The sequence below is a fragment of the Lathamus discolor genome, chromosome Z, assembly GCF_037157495.1.
Source record: "Lathamus discolor isolate bLatDis1 chromosome Z, bLatDis1.hap1, whole genome shotgun sequence".
Taxonomy (NCBI): Eukaryota; Metazoa; Chordata; class Aves; order Psittaciformes; family Psittacidae; genus Lathamus; species Lathamus discolor.
The window spans coordinates 61,543,688-61,568,489 of NC_088909.1; the positions used below are offsets into that span (position 1 = coordinate 61,543,688).

At 40.5% G+C, this 24,802-nt stretch overlaps 1 protein-coding gene across 5 annotated transcripts in view; it reads right to left on the reverse strand.

The window, feature by feature from the left end:
* MARCHF3 (membrane associated ring-CH-type finger 3) overlaps positions 1 to 24,802 on the reverse strand; it is a 73,959-nt gene that overhangs the window by 39,600 nt on the left and 9,557 nt on the right. The window contains exon 2 of one of the 5 annotated variants that reach the window (XM_065663322.1): positions 2,704 to 2,838. The exons of 3 other annotated variants lie outside the window; for them this stretch is intronic. The gene's annotated coding sequence lies outside the window, so the exon portion shown is untranslated. Of the gene's footprint in view, positions 1 to 2,703; positions 2,839 to 24,802 lie in introns of those variants that run through there. One more of the 5 variants, XM_065663323.1, reaches the window with a different exon arrangement.

A 24,802-nucleotide genomic window follows, 5' to 3' on the forward strand; every position in this document is an offset into this window, starting at 1 on the left:
ACTGTTCATTGTGAAGCATCCAGGAAGATAACCCCGTGCAAGCTTCACAGTCCAGCTGCCCCCATCTAGGCTTGGCCACACTCCCTTGTTGCTGCCCACTTTCATGATCTGCAGTGCCCAGCCAAGTGCTCCATGCAGGATGGCGTCCATCAGCTGACAATCTGCACCAGCAGCTTCTTTAGCTCGAACTGCCCTTCCACTGCTCACCTTAGGAAGAGTCAGTCTGTGGATCTCTGTAACAGTTGTTAAGGTCTCCAGTGGCATCCACAGAAAGTATTTTATTCTGTTTCACAGAGACCTGAGCTCTAAGGCAATTGGACCTTGAAGATTAACTTGATGGTTCAAACAGCCCAAAGGATGAGGCTGTAAGTCTGTCCTGTGTAAAGATACTACAATGATTCTGTCAATACTGAGAGCTTAAGCAAGCCCTGTGTATTTACTAGTTCCAGCTACAAACATGAACTATGTCAGCATTTTATTTCCAAACATTTTAGAGATAAATGCATCTGTTGCTTCTCACAAACAGCCTAAAGCAGATAAGCAAACAACTAACACTGACCTTGTGTCAGATTTACAATTTTATTTTATTTTTTAGGCCCTCAGAAAACCAATTACCTAAACCTTAAGCTAGTTAGGAGAAAATTATCTTCCAGTCTTCAGCCAGTGAGGCCTGTAAAGCATCTGACTGAGGAGAACACAGGACTGCCCTTGAGTGTGATGATGCGCCAACCACAGAACAAGCTCTTTCTCATTTTATCGCTCCAGCCCTGGCAAAAGTAATCTGCCAAAGTCCACTAATAAAATTGCCACCAGTCAATGGGAGCTGCTACTGGACTATTATGGAAGAGGAAGAACATGCAGCAGTTATGCTGCAGTTTGCATTTTCAAAGGATTACAGAAATGATACTAAATGATGTGTCAGATCCCCAGTTTACATGATCAGTATTATTCAAGTTCAGCAAAGGGCCATTTTCTCTGGTCAAGAAAATGGGGGGGGGGGGGGGGGGGAGGGGGAGGGAACTTCAGAAAGGCCTCAAAACTTCTTTAAGGCAGCTCATACACTGACAGGGAGAACCACATGGATGAAAAAAGATTGCAAACTATTGCATCTTTAACTTCACCTCATCCTGCTGTCTCTCCTGAGATAAAGCATTGGTCCACTACATTGAGAACTGGGATTTTAGCAACAAAAGGAAAGGAAGGTCTATTGAACTTCATCTGCAATCCAAACATCTTGGATTATCTCCTCCTTCCTTACATCACTGATGGCAGCTTAATGTAAGAATTAATCATCAGTGAATAACACCAAGCTACAGGCAGGCACCACACACTGACTATCCCAAAGCACCAGTCGCTAGTTTTGAATGCGCAACTTGAAATCCTCAATAGGTGCTAACTCTGAATTGCACACTGACCTGTAATCCCCAGCTAAATGTCTACTAAAATAATGAAAAGAAGAACTGAACAACCAATCTCTGCAGCTGCATCACACCTCCTGATTGCCCTCAAACCTTATCCCCAGCTACGCCCTCCCCAGAAGTTTTTCTACCCCATTGCACATGCGGATGTTTGGTTCCCCAGCACCAAGAGCATTGGCTGTTAATATTGCTTCTTCAGAGGGATTTAAAAGAGAAGCAAAATTTAAAATAAAGACAGTTCCAGTGAAGACTGGCAGTCACTACTCAGTGCTACAACTTGATTGTTGGATAAAACTTAAAATGTAGAATGAAATCCCATTGCAGGGTTGGAACAAGATACACTTTCTTTTACATTAGCTTTTAATAAAGTACAAAACTAAAATGCTTCAGATTGTCTGGGCTGTAACACCTTCATAACAGTATTTATTCATTTTTGTTTACTGCCACATCCTGATGCGTATCACAGTCAATAAAAGCTTTATGCCAGTTGCCTGTATCTTTTGGCTCACATTCTGCAAACACCTATCCACCATGACTACCATCGTTGTGCCAGAAAGAAGTATCTTCTGCTTACTTTTTCACCACAGGTACTTCTATGCAGAGACAACATTTACAATTTTTATGTGTTAATTTTTTAATACATGCCCTGTGGTCTTATGATGGCTGTCAAGTTTGGGCAGACTGAAATAAATGAAACAGAATACACTAAAAAGCATTGCTCAACTGTTTCTAAGGGAGCACTTCTCCCGATAGGGATCTGCATACGGCCATTGCATAAGCTTGAAAGCTGCGCCAAGTGACACTAGTCTCCACCTCCACTCTCACCTTCCACTAGGAAGCAAAGCACAGTTTCTATAAACTGTTGCTTCTAAAAAGATACACAGCGTTTGAGCAGCATCTTATAAAGGTTCTCTGCCAAACTGCATGACCCCACAGATTTATTTTATGGCTTTGACTCATTTCCACATTCTAGCAATATAGCAGGGGCTGCCCCAGAGCATGACAAGTCTCCACATCTCTCATAGAACAGCCAACATAAAAAAATTTGTTAAATGTAATAGAAGTAAAAAAGCCCATCTGAGTCTGTGTGCTCTATCCAAGCCACCTTGCTACTCTACATGTAGCCATGATAAATGGGCAAGGATAGTTCATTCTCAAAACCCAAACCAGATTCACTCAATCAGTCTTAAAAACAAGCACAAACTTCAAAGAGGGGGGAAAAAAATGATTGCTCTGCTTCCACAACTTAGTCCTAATATATGAACAAAGAAAAAATAGAAAAAACCTGAAAGCGTTCACATGAATATCCTGAATGTGGCTTGTGGGTTTCAGAGTCATTCAGTCTGGAGCAGAAATAAGTACAGCAACGTTAAGTAGTTGGCAATCCCATGGAACAAGCAGTGAGTATTCTTGGCAGGACCTATGGGAAATAGGACGTGAACATGCCATAGATGGAAAGATCATTACATAAATCAGGAGTGTATTATTTCAAAAAACAAATAAGACACTAAAAAGTTATGGTTTAGGATAATATGTAATGACAGGGTAATATCACAGCTGATTTCTCTTGTGCACCAGTGGTTGTTTCTGACTGTAACAGGAATGTTGACAGGTAAGATAAAACTTAGTGAAGATCTGCAAGAATCAAAGAAAAAGGATCCAAGATCTGACTTGAGCATTTATAGATTTTTTTTGCAAAGCATTAGACTAAATATTTTGTCTCTGCTTTGCTAATGACAGCAATGATTAATCACTACTAAGTACTGTTGAATAATTAAAACCAGATGATATTTCTGTTCTCTTTTAATAACCTTATTTTCTCTTTTTTTTTTCTTTTTCTTTAAAACAAATGTCTACTAGTCAGTTAATTAACATTCATTTTTCTAGGATCCATTCAGCACAGGAATATGCTAACTTTCAGATGAAAGTAATTTGTAGACTACATCACCCTAAGTTATTTTCTATTATTCTGTTCTTGGCAGAGCAGTGTTTCAATGAAAACCAACAACTTAAGAGCAGGGCATGTTAATAAGATCATTAATTTCCTGAGTTCTGCTAACAAAAAAACAACACCCATCACTCTCTTAAATAAAAATGAATGGCAACTATTACCAGTTTTGTTATGCCTCCACAAAGAACAGACACTACTGAAAACCAAATCCTTTGTTCAGTGAGCTGTTAATTACTCGAAAGAAAAAATCCCAGATCCATGAAACCTTTTATTCTCTATATTTTTATTATTATTATTATTATTATTTTTCTAATGATGTTGCTGTGAAAAGAACTCGATTCTGAGAAAGCCTGAAAGGGCTTCTTGGACATTTGTGAAGCAGCCTCTTTGCCACGTAACCATGGAGAAGCATTTACAGAGGAAAAGACTGGGTCCCTCCCATAAAATTTAATGTTTGGGCATAAACTGAGAGAGTCTTTTATTCATTTCATGACTGAGTCTGGGCATCAGTACACTTTGTCCAAGCTGCATGTCTGCATTATCCCACAGCTTACAGAGCTGCTGTGTGCAATGACCTGCAGGTAGGGCTTTACTATAGCTAGTGGGATTTTCACTCAGGTCTCTGAACCTGTTTTTACAACACACTAACACTTGCTTTATTTTCATACTAATCAGTAGAAATTAACATTGTGTTTCTATTGAAAGGGTAATAGAGGAAGAAAGCTACTTTTCTCAAGCTGAACTGAGGCTTATGCTTCATTTTCAGTACTTTTTAAAAGCAATTACCATTAAATTGTAAAGAACAATGTCACACAAAACTAGGATTTGCAGTTACATTAAAGTGCTGCCTATATTAATGCAACTGTTTTAGAAGACAGGTTTTCTTTGAAAACTTTGGATAATCCAAAGACCTGGACACACAACTGTTGCATCAAATTACTAATCCACTTCAATTTTAGAAGACCTTCCTGGAATTTCTGTATGCTAAGTTTTACGAAAGCATTAGGCATTTCATGTCTGCATACCTCTGTGGATGCTTAAAGAGGAGACAAAACAGTTAATTTAACTTGGACTATAACTTATCACATAGAGCTTTTCCTTCAGTATCTGATAAGGAGGTATAAACTTTATTTCATCCACATTTTGTGCTTGTTAGAGCGCGTATTGGAAGTAACCTGACCTTTGGCAGTGGGCAGGGGCTGGTTGTGGCACACAATTTTTGATCTCTTTCACCCTAAATGTTTGGTATGGCTTTGTGGGGGGCTACTTTTAATACTGTATATACCAGTATTTCTCTTAAGCCTGTCTGGTGTAATCCCATGTTTTTGTCCTTCTGCCAAGCAAACGCTTCTAATGTCTTTATTTTATTTTCTTAAAAAAAAAAATCTATGTATACTCGGGAACAGTATTTGAGCTGATTGCATTTGTAAGTATTTACTTATTTTCCACAAGTGCTGAAGTTAACAAAAAGGAATGCTATTTTTAATTTCAGACTTCAAATCTTTAAATAATTGCATTCCTAGGCACCACACAATAAATAGTGATACAGAACAACAGACATGTTTGCTTACAAAGTTTATTGCAACTGAATGGGGCCCTGCAGTTTGCTCCTGTGACATGACGTTGGACTGGCCCAGGAGCAGCATAAGCCATGTAAGACCTGAAAAGAATGACAGCTTTTTTTAAAGCTCCAGACTGGAAACCTCACCCAGATTTTTGTAAAGTGTGTGACAAGAACAAAGCACAGCAGTAGACAGTATGGCACACTCGGCATGAAACACTTTAGCCAGGCAAAAATCCAATGAAGTAAGTTTAGCAGAAGAAAGAAACAAAGAAAACCATCCTTTCCTGGTGACCTTCTCGGCATACAAAGTTTTAGATATTTCACCAGGAGCTTTCCATCTTCTTCCAACAACTCTCAGGGCTGTTTTTTCCTGTAGGGATGCAGTCTGAGCACCACAGCAGAAAGCTGTCAATTTAAGAAGCTCTGATATCAAGCCCTGGCATTACTCGTTGACATATCTGCCAATGTGAGCATTTGAAAAAGTTAGTCTCCTAACAAACACACTTGCTGTCACTACAGCCCATAATTAAGGTGATGGATTTGGCGCTGCATCTACTCTGGACCAGACATGAGGGACCAAGTGAGACATTCAGGTATCCTTGGTGCACCACACATTAACATGCACTTTAAACCTTCTCCAGAAGTAACAAAAAAGTTTCATCTTTACTAATTCAATTTCCACATGCTCACACAGCTCTGACCCACAGAACATGGAGCTGTATCCAAATTGCAAGGTGGTCAGCTCCCCAGCCATCCACTAGATCAAACCACCAAGTTGGTTTCTGATTTTCAATGGCTTCAACATCTCTTTTTCCTAAAACTTGCACTGAGGCCTCATTATCTTAAATCTTTAATCTCCCTTCTCTTGGAATAGGCAGAAAACACCAACTCTGATCCAGTGCATACAGCTGACCTTTGAATCTACTTACGTCAAGGAGAGGTTTGCCATTAAGTGAGGCCCCACTGCACTGGCCATCATCATCTTACTGCTTCCTGACAGGGCCATCTTTGTAGGCTCTTGGCAATATGAAATATTCTCCATGCTTGCAGGCTTGGAAACCCAGTTTACAAAATAGTAATTTTGTTATAAATGCTAGTAATACTAAGAAACAGAATGTACACCAAGTAAACTTAGTTCCTTGGCGCCAGCTACCAAAATCAGTATCATGCTGTTTCTGATTCTTCACTTGGTATGCAGCTATTTTGTGTCAAATACTTGGTGGCTAATTTTACTTTCACTATCTCGAACCTCAGAAATGTCAAGGCAGTCAGAAACAGCTCATACCAGTCTTGAGGCAGACTCAGCAAGATCTGTTTAGCAGTTCAGGTGAGACTACAGAAAGGCAAAATTAAAGCTATGCTGTACCACTTGTTTCAGTGGCATTTGCATACAAGGATAGGTTTAGAGACAGTGGAAGTGCATGCTGCAAATGTGTCTTATCAGTGAAATAATCAGGAAACACTTGGAAAGCTTGGAATGTAAATGCTGTTTGCAAGCAACCTGCTGGGCAGGAAGTCAGCACTTACTACACTAATATTTTTACACTTGATAATGAACAGGAACTTCTAATTGTCTCAACTGTACATCCACACAAATACAGAAATGCACGTGTTCCTAAAATGCTGGCAGTAACTAACCATAAATGGTTCTAAGACTGATAAGGCTTATTAAGCTTATTAAATAGAAAGTATGTCTGTGACATCGTCCTAGCTATGGAATTAATAAGTATTCAGGCCACCTGTTTCAAGATTAGACACTTAAAACCATAGACAGAGGATAAATGCAAGTAAAGCAAGCAATGTTACTTGCAGTACTACATGCTCAGAGAGGACAGTGCAACTGCTTTCTAAAAGGTATAAAAACCCAAAAGCACCTTGCATCTCTGTGAGCTTAAAATGAGAGCATCTGCCTTGTGTGGCAAATCAGCTTCATCCTCTCAGCAAACATTTTCTCGGCTTCGGACAGAACAGCTAGAAACAGCTTTTGCTGGAGTCAGAACAGCCTGCACTGAGTGCAACACCCCATGAAGAGAAATAGGAAAGGTCCGGTTACTCTCTGAGGAACCTCAAAGTGGGTTTGGTTAGACGTTATCAAGAAACAACATCTCAGGAAAACATGGGCTGCATTACTGCAGTAGTTCAGAACTTTCCTGCAGTGAGACTTGTTTCTGATCCTGGTCTTGCCTGGGGTGGGTTAAGTCTTTGTAGGGAGGAAAGAAAGCTTACTGCCAAACATGACAAGATGTGGATGGGAAAATCAATGTTTATAGAGAAATACCTGCAGTTAGGCATGGTTCAGCAGTTCAGACAGGGACATAGTAAGACATCAACTCCTAGCTAAAGAAAGAAAATAATCAAACTCAAAATTAGAGGCATTTAAAAAGGCAGGACTACCAGTGGATTATTACCAAGCAATTTTATTTGCCTCCATCACTTTGAGGACAGGACCTTTCAGATCCAAAAGAAAAATCTGCTTTAGTGGAATGTCTCGACATTCACTTACATAGCTGGGGAAAAATAATTTCTTTCAGTGGCTGAGATTTTATGGTATGAACTGTTCGTACTTAAACAGAATTAACTCTCCATTCTCAGAGGACCAATTCCACACTTTGCTCTGTAATCCTGGAAGGCAGGAAAAGAAAAGGAAGGAAATAAAAGGAAAAAAAACCTGAAAAGAAACACAAGGAAAAAAACCCTGAAGCATCACAGTCTTACAGCCAGTGTTACAGATTGATAAGAGAATTCTGACTGAATGCATAAAGGAAATGGATCATGATGTCACTGTTTTCCTACCCACTCAAATTTTAAGCATTTAAGAAATGTACTTTTGCAGTTATGCACATTGCATGAGCAGATATTGGAGCCTTTACACTAACAAACTTAGACAATAACTACATGATACACAGGTAGTCAAATTTACATAGGCTTATATATTACTATTATTTCTGTCTGGTCTTCAGCTTTTAACTTTCAAACGCAGCAGCTATAAGTAATTGTGATTTCTGTATTTCAAAGCTACTGCATTTACTTTCACAGAATCTTGACACAATTAGCATGAAGACTTTGCAAGGAGGTTTCAAAGCTTAGCATGCCTAAAAAAAGAGCACTTTCCACTGCCAGAAACAGCTTCCTGTTCTCTCCCAGACACCTTGGTAGACTGTGTATAACCCATTTTCTTTCGTACAGTGAAGGCTTAAAGAAGAAACACAAATTCTGTATACAAATCCTTTGCTCTCCAAACCACAGTCACATTCATCAGTATCTGAAAAGCAAAGAATGCAAAGGAAAATCAAGAAGCAGGCATCACCCTGGATTTATTTTTGCTCCTTTTCTCTAAACCCAAAGTGACAATTCCTGTGCTATAATACCTTGTGCACCTGTGAGAACAATTCAAAAGCAAATATGTGCTTCTCTGGTAACTTTTGTTTTTAATAACTTCCTATACACTGCTTTATAAATTAGGGACCTTTAAAACCATGGAAAATATACCTATAATCCTCTGCAACTACTAATTGTGCATACAAACTGTACAGCATGCAAACTTAGTCACGTGGAGGTATTCAAATGGAGAAAAACTAATTCAGTCTGAATTGCGTCACTCTCCCAAATAACTCAGAAGTTTGAAACAGCTTACTACTATATAACTTTTTCCACTGTTTCTAGCTCTCAGATGTCTTAACAGTAGGTCTGCTCAGTAGGTTTGGTTATGAGGTGACCTAGAAAGGACAGAACTAACGAAACAATGGAGTACACTCTTTCAGCTGAGAGCACTTACTACGGTCCTTTTTGGTTCCCTAGCTTGCATTAGCACTAAAAAAACCAAAACCAGAACAAAAAATAAAACACCACCAAAGAAAGATCTCTGTGCACCCATGTACATGGTAAAGAGAACAGAATTTAGCTATAATCTTGATTTATTTCATTAAACAATGTACAAATTTGTCATCCTTTTCCATCTTTACAGACTTCTCATCCAGTAGAGACACAATCATCTGGGCATTTAGAGCTGCCTTTCACAATACTCTTAAGGCCCTCACTTCTGCATGTAAAGCCCTGTCTCCTTGTTAGTCATTAGTGCTGCAATTTTACTTTCAGCTGAAAGGATTACATGCGAGACTCCATTAAGAAAACTGCACGGCCAGAAAGAGAGCTATAAAAAGAAAAAAGACAAACGTAGCATTCTGTCCTAGAGAGTAAGTGTGTCTCTTACAGCTTTGTCTATACAGCTTGGTTATTTTCGTTCTCATCAAGAAAGAGGAAAATCAGAAAAGATCCCCCCTCTGCCACTAGATATTTTGCGCGTCATACCAAACCCAAACTATTACACCAGCACTGTCCACATCATACCACCCCAACAGAACACCTATGTTATCCAGTCTGAACAGCAGATTAAAAGCAGTCCTCCCAGCTTTCTCTTAACCACTTCACAATGTCTCTTCCCTGTCCATAATTCACCTGCAAAGCCTTACAGCATATTTTGGAGCCTATTGTTACAGCTTACTGTGCATCCAGTAGACATCAAGATTAGCTACTATACTAAGAACTGTGCATATCACACAGATGACTGCATGACTGCTCCAAGTCACAAAATCAGAAGAAATTTAAAGTTGTTAATCTTTTTTTTAAAAAAAAAAAAAAAAAAAAAAAGACTGAAAAACCTTTATTCTTCTAATCAAGGGCATAGAAGATGCATTTCAGCAAATGGAGAGACTCCCATGCTGTATGGAGATCACCCACTGTACTTGCTTGCCAGCATAACTTCCAGTAGCAAAAATTACTGAATGCATTCCAGGAAGACTAGGACTAGTGAGTGACTTGGGGTCTCATTACACAGTTCCTATGCACCTGGACCATAAGCTCATGAGACAGCTAGAATTGTCTCTGCTGCAACTCCTATTGACATCTTCCCTGCTCTTCATTTAATGGCTAAAAATCCTTACAAGAATTCTAAGTTAAAGGCTTCTTTGTAACTTGTTGAACACCACAGTATAAATCACTTTAAATCAGAAGAAGTAATCTGCTCTATCACCTTGGCATTTCTCAGTGGCTTTATTTTTTTTCTGGGGGGGGGGGAGGGTGGAGTGGTGGGATGGCTGAATGGCTTTTCCTGAGTTGAATTCAGTGTATTTCAACTTTTCACTTTGGATAAACACCATTCTTGTGCCCTCTCTTTTCCCGGTTCACTCCTGCACCTCAAGCTTAAACTTTTGCCTCCATGTGCTATAGTTCTCCTTTGCAGGGTATCTTCTCTTCCCCTCTTACCTTCAACCTCTTGTCTTTCTCTCACTTCCCATACATATTGCACACATTTGTATTGTCATACAAATGGTGATATCTAGGAACAGAGGAGCTCAGCCAATACAACTACTGAGAAAACAGAGGTCTGCAAACGTTTGTAAAGCTAAGTCTCTTTCCCACCTTCTAGCTTTAGAAAAAGGGTAAAAAACTAGGTTTTCAGTTCGCACAGCATCCACCTCTTTCCCATAAGCCTCCAGCTAGAAAGGAAGACTTTTAGAAGACTTTTAATGCAACTGAAAGATCCTGACCCTTGTTACGGTAATTACAAAAATGTTGATGCTTCCAGGCAAAACAGAGTCAAAGCAAGACTGAAATTACCTAGGCTTAGGGCTGACATGCAAGACTGCCAGTATGAATATCAGCCCATTAAAAAGATGCACAAATAACAGGAAAACGTTGATGCAATCACTCTCTCTTCACAAACAAGGACCCAGCTTTATCACCATGAAAGTATTTAGATCTGCTTTTAGAAATATTAGATATTTGACTCCTCTGTTTCTGAATCAGGAAACCTCAGCAAGCCAAAAAAGTCCCCACCTGGACTGTAACATATTTAAGACGAAATCCAAGCAAGTAAGGATTCTAAACACTGGGTTTGGACTTCTTAAATCTAAGTGGCTTCTAATAAGAACTAAAGGGTGCAGGAGAGGTCTATGAAAGATACTCTACCCTGTTCTTGCGAGCAGAGTCAGAGCAAACTCTAACACCGATTTATCAATACTTCAATGAAACCTCAGTGAGAATAAAAAAATGCAAGAGGAGACTGAAAAGAAATACCACATCGACAGCTGAGATGCATAGCAAAAATATTTTCAGGTATAGAATGTGAGAAGACACAAAATTAATCTCTTTAAGCACAGAGAGAATTCCACTTTTTTTGGTAGTGTAAAAATCTGCTATCATCTCCTGCCAAGCTAGACTTTGCTTTGGGCCTTTCTTGATTTTGTTTGTTTGTTTTTTTGTTGGTTGTTGTTTGGGGTTTTTTTGGTGGTGGGTTTTTTTTTATTTAAATGAATTTCAGCACATATACTGAGAAACTCAGCCACTACTGTGAACCTCAGTGACTGACTGCTTGCTAAATACTGTAAATTGTGTTGTAAGAAAACTGAACAAATCAACACTGCATTAGTTGTGGCTTGGCACAGCTTCACTTTGGCTGCTTCTTCTGGATGAAGTGCAGGGTCTGGAGAGCTGCCAGTAGTGCTGATAAAGTGAACCAAACCATAGACCATAACACACAGGGGACAAAAAAACTTCTTTTGCCAAGGAAATGCTGTCAGCAACAGCACAGCATCCTCATGTACACTTTTATATACCCTTGTATTATTGCATAACACTTCAAAAATCTCTAATATGGTATAAACTGTCTTTCTCAAAAAATAAAAATTAACTTCTGAGTTCCATTATTGATTTCCCCTATATTCATTAGTGCTATCCGATGTTCCTTGTTAAATACATCCCCAGAATGACATAGGTGCCTAGCAAAGTACAGGCTTAACCCACTAAACTAACATAAATCTTCTTAGATTTTCTGTGTGCAACGACCATTCAGAATTGATTTATAGCTTTTGCCAGTGGTATATAGAGAAGCCATGTACTTAACTTCCTGTGACAACACTAACAGTTCTAGAAAAGCTGCTTACTCAGCATAAAAAAAGAGCATTGGTTCCTCATCCAACACTTAGAGTGTAATGAAAATGCTCTATTCCTGCTACTGAACAGTCAATACAAGCATGGAATTATTTTTACCTCTGTGTATTGTGCAAGGCTAATTATTCCACCTTTGGGTCTTTATAGATCTACAACAAACTTCCAATTAGAAATCCATAACCAGATGTGACCAAAAACCATCACACGCATGCTAGTATTTATTTACCATTCTAAAGCCTAGAATTTATAAGTGTTATGCTTGTTCCTGTAAATAACTCGAAACAACTCAAGACCCCTTCCAAGCAGTGTTCTTATCTCCCTTTGGTAATCAGTTGTATACTTCAATAATCTGTGTTGAATAAGCATTAGCCAAGCTGCACCAGAGTAGCGTAGTACACAAAATACTTAAAGTCACACCTGCTAGCGCAGGGGATTCTGTCCTTGTGTCCTCTGTTCTGATGTATGAATCATGACAATGACACAAGAGGAAAGGCATACAGGGTTAAGGTTCAGGAAGTGGATCACTACTTAAAAAGTCATCTTTTATGAATCTATATTCAAAATGCAGTAAGAAAATAATTGGCCTTGAAAACATGCCAAATACTGCACAAAAATTTCCATTTGCTCACTGCAATGGGATAGTGAACTCAATTGCACGGCCATCCAGAGTTCATCTTGTGCATGTGCTGAGAGGTAATAATTAAACCTACAAACCAAAAGCCTTGCCCTTTTGCATAAGGATTCATTATATACTCATGACAGAAGAAATATCATTGCTTCCTTACCTACAGTGCTTCTCCTTTCAAGTAAAAGGACCCAAATATCTAACCATAGTTCTGAAGCTCATGAGCAGTTCAGGGCAGTAGCTGTGTATCAAGCAGCTGTCCAGGAACATGTCCCTCTTGACAAAAACCAGGTCTGTCAGGAGAGCTTTCCTTTATCTGCAGGCTTCCTCTCTAGCTGACCACATCTCAGTGATGACACAGTCTTACCTGCTGCCACTGTGAACAGACCTACTGCAGATAGCTGGAGTTTTACATACATAATAGTGAATTCTCTGCAGATGGTAGCCTGGATCCATGACCACAGTAAATGAAGCAGACAATGTGTTTATATTTCAACTCCTTAGCCCGGAAAAGTCCACAGATCCATAAATGTATTTTATCAGAAGCAAACAGCTACAGAGGACAATTTTTTTGCCCAATGGATAATGAACTAGATCCTGCTTACTGCACTGTTTCTCATAGGATGAAGCAGTAGCATATACTGCGAAAAAAGCTCCTTGAGATATTTCAGAGTAGGTTTCCATCTTGCCAGCCTATTCTCACAGAGTGTCCACATCAAACCCTGAAACACACCAATAACTTTTGTGAGCATCTTGAGCTCTTAAAAAGGCAGACCATTAGTGTCAGCTACCTTGGATATCCACCAACAGAATTTCCTAAACCTTCAAAGACTTTTGTCTCATTTCAGCTAAACAGAGATAAATTATTACGTCTTTCAATTCGAGTTTGTTTATTTTCCAATGTATAATTTAGTAGCCTTTGTGTACTGCTACAGAGCTCTGCTCATGAGAGTCCAAGACATTGAGGCTGTGGTGTTATCTCCTGTTGCTTATCATATATGCAGTTGACTTTATGGGTGAGTGCTGTGTTCACCTGAAGAACCTCTTTATCAGCATGAAAAGTGTGAAGTGTGATGCAGTGTGAAGGCTTTGTAGGCAGCCTTTAATTCTAGTGCTCACCTAGACAACACGAACTACTGCAGTTAGAAGTGAGAGATGGTAGTAGCAGCTGGTACTAAGAAGCCCTGAGTGCTATGAATGAGAAGAAGATAAAGAGCAACAGTAGAAAAAGCAGGCAACAATGCAAGGCAGATACAGAGAGAATAGGAAGAGAACAAAATGTCGAACAAACAGCAGTAATTCATCAATTACAAAAGCAAAACCAGAATTAAAAAAAAATAAAATAGAAGGCAAATTTTTCTGGAAAGGAGAATACCTTTGTAAGACCAGGCAAATAAACTCAGAGATGGCAATGTTTAAAAATCAATGAATGCTCTTCTGTCCTTGTTAATGACCTTTTCAAACTCCTTTCTGAAGTGAAAGTTTAATCACAACCATTTTACACAGAAGACTGAAGAAACTTTGAAGCAGAATGAAGTGTGTACATGCTTAAGCATAGGAAAGTAAAATTCAAAGCTAGAGAAAAGACAAATCACTATTCCCTCTGGCTATAATTAAGGAAAATCTAGTGATTGGTGATCACAACCGAAAGGGATAATAATATACCAACAGGATACCTTAAGTAAATCAACATGCCTGGTACAACTTTTCAAGATAGCCTGAAGGAATCTGTATAGGAACATTGATATTGTCAGTTTACTGAAGTTATATGTACTGTGCAAACCTACCACACCATTCTAGCAGACGGTATCAGTACTAAAATATTATTCAAATCATCATTTTAAGGCAGTCATTTTCATTTTACAGATAATAAAATGAGGTGGAAAGAAGTACTTCCGGGCTTTCTCCTGCTTGCACACAGAATGAATGGTAGTGGCAGGAATAGGAAGCTGTGCCTGCCAAGTTTCCCCTTCCAGCTGCTAGGCTGAACATGCTCTCCCCAAAGGCTGTGCTGCCACAGTAGCAATATTCAGTACAACCGAAGTGTAAAAGTAAGTTTGTTTATACAGTAGGCAGGGCTCTGTCAACTTACAGAGACAATTTGGCATCATTTTTATTGGCTGCCCTTCTGAGCACCACGTGCCACACACATATCCTGCACACCAAACACCACAACCAAATGTTAGCACAGGATCCTACTAAGCTCAGTCGTGAAACAAACGTTACACATCAAATCCAAAGCATTTCTACGTATAGCCTTTTTTTCCACCGAAAATATTACTAAGCACAGTTCATGTGCATTACAGGGAGAATAAACACAGTTCATGTTTACTGCTCCTAAGCATAAAGCCCATTTTCCATGCCAGCCTGCCCATATACACATCCTCAGATTCCCTTTAGGATGAAACCACACATGTCTTATCTGAAGCCCTCTCAACAGGAAGCTTCATTTTCAAAACTTAAAGAGGCTAGAGAAGTCAAAATATCCACTACTGCTCTTTGTGTATTAGAAAAAAATTTGCAAAGGCTTTGATTCAGTCTTGGCAATTTACTTTGTCACAGTGTGAGGAAAAGTGAAAGGGCTAAGAATATTTATATACTACAGGTTAGGGGAGAAATGCCTACCTTCTGCTGTTTCCCACAATATGACTCTAAAGTCAAAAACAAATTGTGGGGAAGATCAGAGCGAGACGGAATTTAATTTTCCTTAAAGAGTAGGGCAGTTTTATTCACCGGCTCTCTTACTGTACTAATTAACAGTTTTCTGAGAGACTTTTTCTGATCAAGATTTTCTATCCCACGTGAAAAGCCTGCATTGTTTCTGGTACTAGACTCTCTGGTGGTTGCTTCAACACAACACACAAAAATGAACAGGCATGAAAGGGGAAGAGTTTCATGTTTTGCTTACTAGATCATCTAGATCACACTAAACTGCTCATTTAATGAGGGAGGATGCATTGGTCTATTTGTATTGTAACATGCAGCTGCAGTGAATTCAATGTCTGCAACTCTGGCCATAAACTGGTCTTTACATGGGTGCAAGGACACTGCAGTAAACTTTTGTTGCTGAAATTCTTACAGATTTTTCACATATGGCTCCACTGCGAACGGCTTAGGTAAGATGAAAGAGCACTCTGCCCCATTTACAAGTGCCAAGAAAAGCCTTGATCTCTACTTGACAGCATTGATTACACTCTGATAAATCAAAGTGCAGCTCTAAAAGTTGTCTGGGATCCACAGTTCAAACTAACTAAAGTCAGACCACACTGCAAGTATTCTTTAGCATTATACCTGCAACTGAGAAATACATTAAATCCTAAGACCAGTACTAACATTTTGCTCATCAGGATTCCCTTCAAAAATTAATCTAGTCACAAACTCTACCGAATCAAATTTGCTTTTATTATTACTTTTATTATTTATTATTGGTAAGAACTGGCAAGAAACTAACAAAAACAGGTCATGATTTTACCTTTTTGTTATAGTAAGCAATGGAGAAAAAAAAGGAAAAGCTGTGTTCAAATGTTTATAGATCACTATACATATACATACATATATACATATAGATATACATATAGATATACATATATACAGAATACTCACAGAATAGAGAATACCCTTATCACAACTGATCACCTATAGACACCATCGGGCTACAGACTCCCTCAGTGAACAAACGTAAACTATTCTCAGCCTTTTGCAATACACTTACTGAGCACAGGCTGCTGGGAAGTCAACAGAACATCCTTGAAAGTTGTATTTCTAAGCAGTGTTATGCTTTTGTTGGTACTCACTTGGAGTATTGTGTGCAGTTCTGGTGTCCTCAACATAAAAAGGACATGGAACTGCTGGAACAAGTCCAGAGGAGGGCCACGAGGATGATCAGGGGACTGGAGCACCTCCCATATGAAGATAGGCTGAGAAAGTTGGGACTGTTCAGCCTGGATAAGGGAAGGCTGCGTGGAGACCTCATAGCAGCCTTCCAGTATCTGAAGGGGGCCTATAGGGATGCTGGGGAGGGACTCTTCGTCAGGGACTGTAGTGACAGGACAAGGGGTAACGGGTTAAAACTTAAACAGGGGAAGTTTAGATTGGATATAAGGAGGAAATTCTTTCCTGTTAGGGTGGTGAGGCACTGGAATTGGTTGCCCAGGGGGATTGTGAATGCTCCATCCCTGGCAGTGTTCAAGGCCAGGTTGGATGAAGCCTTGTGTGGGATGGTTTAGTGTGAGGTGTCCCTGCCTATGGCAGGGGGTTTGGAACTAGATGATCTTGAGGTCCTTTCCAACCCTAACTATTCTATGATTCTATGTTTAGGTTGCAGGTTTAGACTGATATTAGGAGGTGGTCACGTATTGAAACAATGACTTGTCAAGTTTCTAGACAGTCTTCTTACATCCATTGCAGTAAGAGGAAACTATCACTTGCAGAAGTGCATATCAGCCTTTGTTCACTTTGGCATTCCTCTTGGTAACATATGAAGTCAGAGTCAAAAAAGACCCAACTGGTCTGAAGCAGTTTGTTATCTAGCAGTAATGGGTAACAGTGCATGTGCAGACCTTCAGCCTTTATTAGGTCTGAAGCTGCAGTTTTGTTCTGGTTTTCCAGAATCTAGCAGCATGGGATAACAAGGACATCACTCACAAAATTACAGCAAAACTCCTCTGGAATGCCACAGCTAATTAGTTGGTATTGACAGTTGCATTACAGTCAAAGATGATTTGCTGCTTGTTGATTGTGTTTGTTCTAATATATAAAGTACTTTCCAAACAAGGAAAAAGAGGTAAACTCTTTGGCCTGAAAATTCAAAAAAGCAATAGCATATGAATTAGAGGAGAATAAGAAAAGTTATTTAGGTAAAAGGTGGTCACGTCTACATAATTCAACTTTCATAGCGATGCAGTGATTATTTATGAGACAGGGCTGTTGCTTAGCTAAAACAGATGGTCAGCTCTAAAATTCTGAAAGCTACTGGTAAGTGACCAACAAGACGTCTTCCAAGCGGAATCACAAAAGAACTGATGCTGGAAGGAACTTCTGGAAGTCATCTTGTCCTTCCCCCCTCCTCCAGCAGGAATACATAAACTATTCGCAATTACCCTCCATGTGTTATTATCAGTCAGCAAGCTTCCTTGCGGCAGGCATTTATTTTCCAGGAGAGTCTGCAGGAGGAGAGACGTGAACCTCTGAGGACAAAGGAATGAACAGCTTCCCACATATTTGGAGTACAAATGAAAACACAGATACAATTACATATGACTCAGTCGAACAGCATAATGAGGCAGGCCTGAATGGTCAAACAGATTATAGAAGTGGCTATTACATACTATAGAAGACAGGCATCAAACAGGCAAAATTTTATGTGGGAATTTGAAGTGGCTTTTAATTTGCTTCTGTGGAGGCATCCAAGGAAGAGGTAACAATACTGTAACAAAGACAGCTGTGGTCATTGGTAAGAACAAGGTTAGAGTAACCTACAGTCAATTGACTGCAGAACAGGGTCAGAAAGGAAACAAACAGCCATGGACAACATAAAAAAAGAACTTAAAACACTGTTCTCAGCATGCAGTGCAGTTGAGCAGAAGATTACAGGTCAGATTCTGGCAAGATAGACTGAGAACAGGAATAAGCAATCACAATAGCCAAATGTATGTACAAGGGAAAAGGGGTATAACTTTTTGCAGTCAAGTTTTCGGAAAGTTTTCAGGAAGCCTCAGGGGAATGTGTTAAACAAGGAAGTAGCAGAGGGGTAAATGCTAAGAAAGGAGAGACAGTTTTAATTTTTACTCACTAGTGACAACTTCAGGGGTCACCTAAGTTAAAATGGCGGAGGTTACGGAATAGGACCACAAAGGACTAAAACCAGACCCATGTCTGCAGAGCAAATCAGACTGCTCTTCCCTTCGCTCTGCAGTTTTTGTCTCTGTGCACACACCAGCACATCCTGACAGTGAAACAGGTACCTCCCATAGTCCAGCCACGCTGGCCAGTCACCCTGGGGCACCTCTAGGAGCTAACTGCAGTACCCTCCTGCCTGCAGACAGTTTTCTTTCACAGGAAGCCAAGACTGTCCTTGAGTACTGAGAAATATGCAGAGCTAAGGGAAAATGAAAGATCAAATTCTGTTAAAAGAGAAGATGCTGGTATGACCGAAGAGACTCATATCAGTATGATGAGGAAGATAAATATCATGCAGTGAAGCAGGAAGGACCAAAAGGTGCCCAGAAAATGCACGTAAGACCTTGGTTTGAAAATGGAGTGATTTCCTAGGTTTTGGTGATACCAACGCCAGAAACTCATGTGTGGGGACCTCTTCCATGTGATCCAACCACACTTAACTCTTGGTTTAGTGCATTCTTAAACAAAAAAGCACACAAGACTTCAATTTCTAATTCTTCCCTTACCTGAGGAAGCTGAGCCTGCTCAATCATACTTAACTAGTTTTCCTACTTTGCCATTTCCATTTACTGCAGCACAAATTTTTCAGTATGGAATGCCTATGTCTAATGATAGCAACTCCACTTTTAGGACTGGGACAATGTAAAATCTTTTAGGAGGTCAAAACAACTAAACTAGCTAAGGTAAAATTTCTCACTGGTTAACAGAAAAATTAAGTTACTGATGTATCTGAAAGAGATCACTAATTCAGCACAAGCCACTGATCCAGTCACTCTTTCATTGCAGCCTCATAATGCAGGTAAATGAGCTAAGACTTTTTTGCCTTTTGAGCAGATTTATAATAGAGAAATCAAAAAATGAGTTGATTAAATAGCCACCGTTACTCAAAGTTGCTGCATCATTTGTAATAAACATGACTGGAGTATACACAAAAGGGAAAACTTGGTTATTCCTCCTTGCGAAATGCATATTTACACTGTGTAGCACAGCATTCAAATTAACTCATCTATTTAACTACTTGTCCTCCACTACCTCATTTCACAGAACAGAAACAGATTTTAGCTTTTGTTTACTGGTAACACTTCAAGGAAACAAAATCAAAGTTTTGTTTTGCCTCCATATTCCTAGGGTGACCCCCAGGTGTCACCTGGCAAGGCCAACAAGATTCTAGGCTGTGCCGGACCACAGTACAGAGCTAAAAAATTCCCCATGTGCTTCCTATCCCTCAACTAATGACTTTCATGTCTGTGTTCAAGGAGGATCTCTGAGCCTTCTACCTCACCTGAGTTAAATAATCACCCATACCACTTTCTGACCTGCTAACAAAAAAGGCAAGCAAAGACAGTAGCATCCTGCTGGGAGACCAATCCTATTACCTGCACCATGCTCCTGTTCTCAGTCTCTTTGTACAGTGTTGTGGTTGGCTGACCTTGCCCAGCAGCCAAGTGCCCATATAGTTTCACTCAATCCCCACCACCCTTGCACCCAGTGGGACAACGGAGAGGACACAAAGAGCAAAAGCAAGAAAACTGATGGGTAGATATAAGGACAGTTGAATAGGTGAAGGAAATTTAAAAAAGAAAAGAAGTGATGCAAAGGCCACCTCAGTCACCACTTCCCACAGGCAGGCAGATGCCCAGTAAAGGCCACCTTGGAGGACAGCACTCACACTCCACCCTCCCATACCTCAGGTTTTATTGCTGGTCATGACACCGTATGTTACAGAAAATCACTCTAGCCAGCTCAGGTCAGCTGTCTCCCCAAAACCAAGAACCTGCTCTCTGAGAGGGTAGGAGGGGAGAGTGGGGGGTAGGACTGGAGGAGGGCGAAAGCCTTAACAGCACTGTTCTAGCCACAAAACAAAACACAATACCTTATGGAGCTTCTGCGAAGAAACTTACCTGCATCCCAGTCATACCCAGCACAAACATGAAAAGCAGCACTAAGTACCACGCTGCAGCTGACTAGCCAACCACAGATGTGCTTACAGTAGCCCCATCCCAGTTAGAGTGATTCTGTCCAGAGACCACTGTTTGTACCATACACCACACTTCTGCACCACACAGAGAGTGGTGCAATGCAGTGGCAGTCCATACATGAGTTTCATGGGCCCAGCACCATTGACCTGGTTCCTGTTTTCTCCAAGAGAAGCCTGATTACTACAGACATACAGCAAAATCCCACTGCAGTTTAATGGCCTGTACCAGCATCTTGTACAACACTGGTTTCTGTCAGATATCAAACTCCCTCTAAGAGTCCTAAACCAAATCTGTTGGGTGCAGAGGGAGGAAATTCCAGGTCATGCCTATAGACCTCTCAAAGATTATGGATCTAAAAATAACTAAGAGGTCACATGCCACTGGAAGCTCCCTGGCAAGAAAAATGTCCCGTCAGTGCTCCTTTCAAAACCCCATGAGAGAATAATTTGAATCCTGTTGCCTAAAGTTAAAAATGTTTAATCCAGAGAACTGTACATGAAAATGTGAGCCTAGAAGTTTCTGCACATTATTACAGCAGCCATATGCATGGTGCACCCTGTATTTGTAAGCTTATGTTATTCCTGCTCAGGACTTTCAGTTAGTGAATGAATATTTGCTCTTCCAACAGAGAGAAATTCAATCATCGCTGCATGACTCTATCTACTCATCCAAATAACCTCAGGCTTATTTGGGCATGCAGTCAACTATTCAATCTATTACAAAGGGATGGTTCCTATCAGTAACCAAAGCCAGGTCTCAGTTTGGCACCATTAAAGGTACTCTTTTAAGCAAACGGGATGCAGAAAATCTTTTTATTCTGCTCTAAAGTTCTGCTTAAGTTAGTATCAAGCTTCCTTTCTTTTATCCTTTCTTTTATTTTAAGAATGAAAATTTTCAAGGATAAACTGGGTTAGGTGTTTTTCCCTTCCTATATGATCTTGAGGATTCACACGGATCTGTGAAAGTATGTCTCTCTTGCCTCTCTCTTTTTCTGCTCATAGGTCAATTTGTAATCCATTATGAAAACTAAAGATGATAATATTTTAGCAAGGATTTCCATTAAAGAGAAAAAAAAAACATCTGAACAGTCATAGGATTCTCTGATTAAACAGTGAGCAAAACAAAACACTGACAAATTATTTAGAGCCATCATGTTCAACTTTAACACATGAGCCATATACTTGGGGTTTTACCCGATTAGATGTAAGTATTTTTTCTCTTGATATCATATTCCATACTTTACATAATGAGTAGATTAAATTAAAAACTATCCTAACAGGGGCAAAGAATTATTTCAGATGATAAAGCTATGCATTTCAACAGCGTCTTGACTTCCATTCAGTAAGTAACTCCTTCTAAATGCATTCTCAGATTGGAACATTGAGACTCAGCTACTTCACAAGGAAACAAAAGCAAGGATAAGAAGACTTCACCTCAGTGTGTAGCAAGATCATGGAGCAGATCATCCTGGGAACTGTGCTAAGGCACGTAATGAGGGGGTGGTTGGTGACAGTCAACTTGGCTTCACTAAGGGCAAATCATACCTGACAAATTTGGCGGCCCTCTATGATGGGGCCACGGCACTGGTGGACAACAGGAGAGCAACAGACACCATCTACTTGGACTTGGGCAAAGCATTCAACATGTCCCACACAACATCCTTGTCTTTAAATTGGAGAGAGATCAATTTGATGGATGGACCGCTCGGTGGATAAAGAATTGGCTGGATGGTCGCACATAAAGAGCTGCAGTCAACAGCTCAATGTCCAGCTGGAGACAAGTAACAAGTGGTGTCCCTCAGGGATCGGTGTTGGGACCGGTCTTGTTCAACCTCTTTGTCGCTGACATGGACAGTGGGATTGAGTGCACCCTCAGCAAGTTTGCCGATGACACCAAGCTGTGTGGTCTGGTTGATATGCTGGAGGGAAGGGATGCCATCCAGAGAGTTTTTCACACATTTGAGAAGTGGGCAAATACTAACCTTACGAATTTCAACAAGGCCAAGTGCAAGATCCTGCACTTGGGTCAGAACAATCTCAAACACACCTATAGTCTGGCTGTAGGATGTACTGAGAGCAGCCCTGAGAAGAAGGATTCAGGAGTGTTGATTGACAAATAGCTCAACATGAGTCTGCAATGTGCACTTGCGGCTCAGAAAGGCAACCGTATTCTGGGCTGCATCAAAAGGAGCACAGCCAGCAGGTCCACGGAGGTGATCCTGCCCTCTGCTCCGCACTCATGGCACTGTACTGCATACAGCCCTGGAGCTTCTAACACAAGAGGGATGCAGACCTGTTTGAGCAAGTCCAGAGCTGGGCTATAAGGATGATTAGAGGGTTGGAGCACCTCCCCTATGAAGACAGGCTGAGATAAGGCTCAGGGGAGACCTTGTAACAGTCCTCCAATACTGAAAAAGGGGCCTACAAAATCTTGGGAGGAACTTCTTACACAGGCATGTAGTGACAGGATAAGGGAAAATAGCTTTACACTGGAAGAAGTAGATTTATATTAGATATTCACTGTGAGGGTGGTGAGACACTGGAACAGGTTGCCATAGAAGCTGTGGCTGCCCCATCCCTGGAAGTGTTTAAGACCAGGATGGATGGAGCTTTTAACAACCTGGTCTAGTGGAAGGTGTCCCTGCCTGTGGCCAAGGGGTTGCAACTAGATGATCTTCCAACCAAACCATTCTATGATTCTATGATTAAACTCAGAGAAGGCCCAGTGAAAACTTTCCTGTAGAGAGTCTGTCATCAGCAGACAAAAGACCAACCTACACAACTCTTACTTTTTCTCACTATTCAACTAAGCAGTCTGGAGACAACATGGGACAACAAAAAACCCCAGTGCTTCCTAAAAGCTGTTCCCAAAGTTTGTCCTAAGGTGAGAGGTTCAGCCCACAGAGTCTTTCACATAAACACAACAGGCAATGGCAAGTATGGCAACATGCATTGGTTTGGCTTGTAAACGCTGTCACGTTTCACATCTCATGCAACCTCCTTGTGAAAAACTGGTTTTTCGAAGCTTTAAGATAGGATCTGAAATTTGAAAACTGCCTTTTATATCTTCCCTACATCTTGACCAGAAACCCACTATGACTAGTATCGGCAAAATCTTCACCAGAAATACCAGAAGTGCTCTTGTAATTTCCTTTTCCATCATTGAAACTTTGGGGATATAAATTATGTTAAATAATCATATTGTTTCTTATTTCCATTGTTTACAGTTTTTCAAAAAGCATACAATGAAGCTGATGCCAACCTTATGAAGTTCAACCATGCCAAGTGCAAGGTCCTACACCGTGGTTGGAGCAATCCCAGGCACAGCTACAGGCTGGGCAGAGAAGAGATTCAGAGCGGCCCTGCGGAGAAGGACTTGGGGGTGCTGGTCGATGAGAAAATGAACATGAGCCACCTTCAGTGTGCGCTCGCAGCCCAGAAAGCCAACCGTATCCTGGGCTGCATCAAAAGGAGCGTGACCAGCAGGTCGAAGGAGGTGATCCTGCCCCTCTACTCTGCTCTCGTGAGACTTCACCTGGAGTATTGTGTGCAGTTCTGGTGTCCTCAACATAAAAAGGACATGGAACTGCTGGAACAAGTCCAGAGGAGGCCACGAGGATGATCAGGGGACTGGAGCACCTCCCGTATGAAGATAGGCTGAGAAAGTTGGGGCTGTTCAGCCTGGAGAAGAGAAGGCTGCGTGGAGACCTCATAGCAGCCTTCCAGTATCTGAAGGGGGCCTATAGGGATGCTGGGGAGGGACTCTTTGTCAGGGACTGTAGTGACAGAACGAGAGGTAACAGGCTAAAACGTAAACAGGGGAAGTTTAGATTGGATATAAGGAGGTAGTTCTTTATTGTAAGGGCAGTGAGGACTGGAATGGGTTGCCCAGGGAAGTTGTGAATGCTCCATTCCTAGCGGTGTTCAAGGCCAGGTTGGACAGAGCCTTGTGTGACATGGTTTAGTGTGAGGTGTCCCTGCCCATGGCAGGGGGGTTGTAACTAGATGATCTTAACGTCCTTTCCAACCCTAACTATTCTATGAGTCTATGATTCTATGATCTTTGCTATTACGAGAATTTTTATAGAATAAGAGAGATAAATAACTCTTTCATGACGAAGTTTATTAATAGCAGGAAAAAAATACAAAAAGACAAACTCTTCAACTTCTTATTCAGTTTTTTTACAGTGGCTTACATAGAAACCAATTAGTTTTAAACTCCATTCAATTTTATGGAATGCCTCCACAAGAGCTCTTAACACAATGATAAGACTCAAACAAGCATGGTATAAAGATGATGAGAACTCTGCTACTGTCATCCTCACAGAGATAGCAGAATTGCAATTTTCATGTGTGTCCATAATAAAAATTATGGGTACAGTGTTCAAAACTGTATGAAAATCTCAACTGGTTTACATTA